Source organism: Polypterus senegalus, chromosome 10, assembly GCF_016835505.1.
Source record: "Polypterus senegalus isolate Bchr_013 chromosome 10, ASM1683550v1, whole genome shotgun sequence".
In the NCBI taxonomy this organism is placed as follows: Eukaryota; Metazoa; Chordata; class Cladistia; order Polypteriformes; family Polypteridae; genus Polypterus; species Polypterus senegalus.
The window spans coordinates 34,851,914-34,858,659 of record NC_053163.1 but is presented as its reverse complement, the minus strand read 5'-3'; the positions used below and the strand labels follow the sequence as shown (position 1 = coordinate 34,858,659).

Below are 6,746 nucleotides of genomic sequence, written 5' to 3'. Positions count from 1 at the left end.
TTGCAATAATGCACAGAAGTGTTGTAAAAAAAAAAAAACTTTTGCAGCCAGGAACAATATATGGTTGGCTGCCCCAAACCTTTTTGTGTGTGTCAAGGCTATTCATTTTACAACATGTATCATGCATTTTTAACATTTTTTTTCTTCATATTATTATTAAAAAGCATGACGTACTCATGATTCATGCACAATTGCTTAAAAAAATCACAGGAAGAACATACACTTCTGTTATGAAGTCTGTTTTTTTACAATTCTTATAAAGTCTAGAAATATATAGTAGGTCTTGCCCTGAAACTCCTAAGCAGGCTTTGGCCTGAACACTTAAAGAAGGCTTAGCTTACAAATTAAGACAGGAACCGCAAAACCTAAGGAACCAATAAACAAAAACAAAGTTTCTTAATATAAATAAAGTTTATTTGTACCGGAGTAAAAAAAAATCAAAATGCAGAAGATTGTGTCAACATGATGCAACCTAGAAAAATAACCAAATTCAAAGGCAAAACCTTTAACAAGAGCAAAAAATCCAAAACAAATCAGAAAATCAACTTATAAAAGAAAACAGAGACCAGGGACTTCAAATGAAAGTGACACTTGAAAACACAGCCCTTCATAAAAATGGGATTCTATCTATGCACTTGAAGTGATGTGATCAAAGTAAACATGAAATGAGGCAGAGTTCCTGCTGTGATGTCAATAAAAGAACACAGACAAAATTGTTCATTACTGTTCAAACACATCAAACACAGTCACTTCCTCAGCCTTAAACTGCTGTAAAAGGTGACCATATGAATTAAGTTAAATTTGTTGGTTATGACAGCCATGGTGCCGCTCTGCTACTTAGTAAGTGCACATGGCAGCAGCTGTTTTCACTGTAATTGTTAACTATTAGTTGTGTGTTTCTGTACACTTTTTGTTTACTAAATATCAGTGGTGTATCAAAGTGACAATTAAACAAACACACTTATGGATAAAAGTGTTGTGAGAAAGAGGAATATCGATGTCACTGAAAAACATTATGCAGGTGATTCAACAGCAATTGCCAAATCGATACATACGTCAGACACCATGGAGTTTTTACTGTCTTTGGACTGGAAAGCTTACGACAGGTCAAGTATGGTCATACAGTATTGAAAATGGAATTTAATGCATGTGGTGTGATGTTGACGACAGATCTATGCTTTTGTGTTTAATGTGTGGAGAAAAAAACTGTGTAATTTTTTTCCTTTATGTGAAACAGGAAAACAATAAAATATAGACATTTAGAGATTCCTGATGAGGAAAAGTGAGTTAACTTATTTCACATTTGACCTGACATCAGGGACATTTATAAAGCTCACCACTCACATGTAATTCACTAAGCACAAAAAATGCATTTGTAAATGTAACCATGGATTTTTTTCCACCAGAAGGTAAGCATGTTTGGGCCCAGCCAGTACTTGGATGGGAGGCCATCTAGAAAAAGCTTTGGTTGCTGCTGGAAGAGGTGTTGGAGAGGCCAATGGGGCTGCTTACTTTGTTGTGTGAATGTGGATCCCAATGCTCCAGTACAGTGACGGGGACAATGTACTGTGAAAATGGTGCCATCATTCAGATGAGACGTAGAACTGGGGTCCTAACTGTGTGGTCATAAAAGATACCTGGGCATCCTTCGTAGAGAGTAGTGTATGTCCCAATGTCCAGGCTAAATTGCCCACCACGGCCTTGTCATTCTGGTCCTCTAATCACATCTCTAATTGTGTATCTCTCTCATCACTTCACCACCTAAAAGCTAATGTATGGTGAGCATACTGGTGCAAAAATGGCTTCTGTCTCATCGACCAAGTGGATGGTACACATTAGTGGTGGTTGTAGTGACAAAAGAGCTATATAAATGGAACAAAATTGTTATTTTATTAATATTCCCCTTCTAAAATGTACGTTTGTCTTGTACATTGTATGTAAATGCACAGGCATTTTATTTATAAATTTTGAAAGCACTTGGTTGATCACCATGGAAGAAGTTTGGAAAGCCCTGATAATATCCATTAGTACTACAGTGACACAAAGAGACATATTATTTACAAATTTCCATAAATGTAATCATCAGATTCTGAAAGCAAACCAAATAAGGATGAGACACATCTAAATGAACATACTCATCTTCGCAAAACTGGATATAGTAACTAATACTATATTCTATATAATAACTAATTCATTGATAAATGTTTGCAAAATGAACCCGTTTTGGTTGGAGGCAGTGAGGTTGACTCTAAGGTTTGCAAATGTGAGTATGTTCCATTACATTCCCAGATTTGGGATCTTCATGCTCCCACTGACATTTTCTTTGTTCTAGCTATCGTAATTATGACTGAGAGCCGGAAGTGTGGACTGTGAAGATGAGTTGGGTGTTACTGGCTAAAAGCAGACTTCAGTTCCAACATCTGTTTCTGGATGTTGGAACCGTGTCTCTCTATTATATAAAAAAAATCCTGGGACGAGATATAACTTTTCCAGAGAGATAACTTCAAGTCCCGTGAGCCGACACTTTGTGCCAAGAGATTTAATCATGCCCACGGTCCACTCACCTCTCATTCGTGTGAATGCTATTGTCAGACACAGTTCCTGTGCTCTCAGCTCTTATAAATTTTTACGTGTTCCTCATTTTAATAAAAGACATACAATCTATTTATTTCCTTCGATGTAGTCCTTTTATGGACAAAAATTTGATACGTTCTAGATAACTACTAAGTGACGAAGAAAGAGGAGCTCGTCGAAAACAGGCCTAAAAGCATTGGAGAGAAAAGAATTCAAAAAAGAACAATAATAATCTAAGTGCAAATTCGGAAAATAAAAAAATGAATAATCAGCCTGGACCAAGTGGAATTGAAAACCTAACAGGGCCAAGCGGGGGTGGAAATAAAAGACAAGAGTAGAAGACAAAGTAGAACGTCGTAAAGAGGTTTAAAACTGTTGGTGCAATACACATGCAGAGCAGGTTAGAGATTATGAAAGTACTAAAATTTGAAAGTCTAAAAAACTGAGAGTAAAGATCGCATTAGCTAGCTCAAACAAACGGAAATTACTACTCGGTGAAATAATGGAACAGCGAAAGAGATCGAATATATGGACATAGGTGATATGGCAGAAGTACATAGATATTATTCAGCTTTAAAGTTTAAGTCGGAGTCTTGTAGATCATCTAATTTGTGCTGCCATCAGGGCAAAAGTAGTGTTTCTTCCCAATGAATAGGCTTATCCGGGAGTAATAAAAGATTTGTTATTTGGTGAAAGTGAAATCCACAAAAACTACATGCAAAATATCAGAATCTACTATAATCTGTTTGCGTTCGCATCATTCAATGCTCAAAACGTAGATTTACATGATTCAGGACCATACGCTACCAGAATTTGTGGTCCTGCAACAATTAAAGTTACTACAAGTTTAATTTCAAAGAAACCACAGTCCAGTCAGGTTTATATTTATGATCACGGAGAAGCACTGCATCATAGAATCAAAAGAGTTAAACGATCGGACATAATAGAAATTCTACAGCCAATAATGGGTACAAATCCATACGTCCAAAAGTATCGCACTTTAAACGAAATTTACTACACAAGGACAAAGAAGTTTTCTTGGATTTCTATATGAATCTGAAAGGTCACTCTCGCATACATAATAAACCAACTTGTGACGAATTGTCAGAGATAACAGTTTCGAAAGACAGAGATATCAAAGACAGAGTCTTTTATCCAAAAGCACAGCACAATTTGTCGCAAGCAGCAGATCCTGGAAATGACTATAGTGATGGCCCACACGAGGGTTGGTGAGCAAAGTGAGCAGGGGGCAGTGCCCCCTAGTAAGTTCAATATATTAGAAAATCACTTCATCTGTATTTCTGCACAACTAATTGCATCCTGTTGTCAGGTCTTGGTAGGTTGAAAAGGATGTCCTGTGCTCTGTGGATCTATGCACAGCATAGATGCTACCACCACCAACCTTACTGGTGGGGATGGTGTGTCTTTGTCTTACTCTAAGCATGGTGTTTAGTCTGATGGCCAAAACCTTACAGAATCTTAGAACCTTCTTCTGGCTGCCATTTTCCTTCTGTGATATCACATGTGTGTTTTTTTACCAGTGGCTTTCTATTTGCCACTCTCCCATAAAGCTGTGACTGGTGAAACACATGGGCACAGTCTGCACAGTCTCCCCAATCTCAGCCTCCGTGGCTTCTTATCTCCTTCAGAGTTCTCATAGGTTCTTGTTGGCATCCATCACTTGTCTTCTTCTTTTTTCGTGGTCACTCAATTTTTGCAGATGGTCTGCTCTAATCAGATTTACAGATTTCCAACTGATTTAACTGGATATTTTTGACTTGGATAATTTCTTGTCTCCGTCTCCTGACTTGTATTTTTCAATCACCTTTTCAGAGAGTTTCTAGGACTGTTCCTTTGTCTTTACTATGAAGGTTAGACCACCATACTGACTCACTACATGTTGACCCTTCCAGATAAGGTCATTTAAACCTCAATTAACTGAAACCTCAGACAGATGACCTCCATTGAAATAATTATAGGACTGGCTGCAGCAGTGATGATTTAGGGGTGTCTGATTAGAGCGGGGAAACACTCAGTGATCAAAAATGTTATATTTAAAAGTTATTTAAGAGTCTTGTCCTGTTGATTTGTGTCTGAAGAGATGAATTAACTGTTTTTAACACTGCCTTTCCCTTTGACCTTCTCCCATTAAATGGCACCTGTAGTTGTCTGTCTGTAGATGTAACTGCTATGGTCATGCCAATACAGAAAGTACAATTGATCATCAATGGTTTTCCATCTCCCAGAACAACAACAGGCTTCTCTGTCTTTAACCTTCTCTCCATAGATCCTGGACTCTCCTTCATACCCAAGGGAGCCATTTCCCAAATCACCTCTTATCATTTATACCTCTTGTTGTTTTTTTTTCAGTTGTGGGCAACCTTTAGAGAGGAAAACTCATGTTAGAGCTTTGAGAACGATGTGAAATAAGGCAGCTGTTTCCGTAAAAATCACCAGAAGAAATTGGACCGGTGATGTCACTGGTCTAGTACTGTGCTGCTGGTGGAAGAAGTCAAACCCCAGGAATCAAATGACGGCATTGCCGGTTTAGCCAGCCAATCCCCTTAACTTCCGTCAACTACACAACAGTAAGTAGCTGATAAATACAAAACTGTTCAATCCTGACTCCAGCTTATAAAGGAAATTACCAAAAATATTTATTTAGTAAGTCAATACTTACTTCAGAACAGTTTTTTAGTCTAAAATTGAAGCAAATGTCGGTGGTTTCCTCGTACAGGTGACACAAGTTGCTACGGTGTTGCCTGGTTGGCAGGGTCACAACCAGAGACAAATGCTAACAGGATTTCCATGAATGAACGTCTCTCCTAAGCAGTAGATATAGGGAATCCCCCACTGAAACAAGCAACGCACTTCCTTTTGTAATGCTTTTGACTTATAGATGCTGCCCTGTTTGTCTTCAGCACATCATCAACATATAAGTGACATTGATTCGATGTTGCTTAACAATAAAAGGTAACACTTTTTACAAGCACTGTAATTATTGAAGAGGTCTTCTAGGATTAGTTCACAGGCATCAATGTAGGCCCATCACACATGTGGTCATGATGACATCATGTGAGATTAACTGGCCAGTTTTCTTTCTTTCTCTGCGCGTACACAGACATGGAACATTCCTGTTAGGTCCACGCATGGAAACTATTGGATCAAGTTTACTGAAATTCTTGATTCAGCTTTTGTCACAGATATCCTCCATCCGACAGTACAACATATATGTTTTACTTATTTTAGATGTTATTAGCATTCCAGTGCCTTGGTGACCCCATGGTAGCACTGTCACCATATCTTTTGTCACAAGAGTGCATAGGAAACAACTTAAAGGCTTGGGTGATGTTAATTCTCCACCAAGACAGGAGATGGCACTGTATAATAACAATTTCTCTTCTTCTCCCTCTGCAGAAAAGAAGACTGACACCTTTCCACCTGTGACATAACCTCCAGGGTCCATTCACCTGTACCTGCCTCTTCCTCCCAGAATGCCAGAAATTCAGAAGAGCCGCCATCTTAAGGCAAAAGTCAGAGGACGACTCATTGTGTGCATTTACACGCCTTTCTTTTGCTTTTAATACAGCTACACAGGGTTGGCCACAAAGGTGCCCCAAATCTTTGACATTGTCCTTTTCATCTTTTACACTTTTTCAAAGCAGTTTTGAGGATCACCCAGACCACTATGTGCTCTTTGAGGAAGGAGGGAGCAAAAGATTTGCTGTCCAAAATGAGGACTGCTCAGCCAGAACAGAAGCATGTCAGCTGAGCAATGGATCCTCGGCAAGTAATAAAGCTGATATTTACTGGCTTGGCAGCTCAGGCTTGCGTGAAGAGGACACCGCTTTGTCATGGGCATGGTAGACAGCTTCCCACTGAGCCTGTGCTCCTCGGCTGCCTCCTCAATACCTGACATAGTATTTATAACCAACTTGGCCTCAAACCAGTCAAGCATCAGTGCCTCGCGGTAGCCAGCCAACATTTTCTGATCTCATAATGAAAAAGATGTGTGGCCCCTGTCTCAGTTTTTAATGAAGCATCGACTGCTAGATATAGAAAATGAGAGGTAAAAGCTTCACTTTGTTAATAAATGACCACATTTGTCTGAACATGCTGCCAGCCCATTAGATATATCCCCCTCAAACAGTGATGGAAACCTGCACAAAGGT

General features: G+C 38.9%; 1 long non-coding RNA gene across 1 annotated transcript; it reads left to right on the top strand.

Moving 5' to 3' along the window:
* The first annotated feature begins 4,955 nt into the window (after positions 1-4,955).
* LOC120536366 lies at positions 4,956-6,199 on the top strand. Its single transcript, XR_005635107.1, has 2 exons — positions 4,956-5,162; positions 5,992-6,199. It is a non-coding gene; the product is annotated as an uncharacterized LOC120536366 (long non-coding RNA).
* The last annotated feature ends 547 nt before the right edge of the window (positions 6,200-6,746 follow it).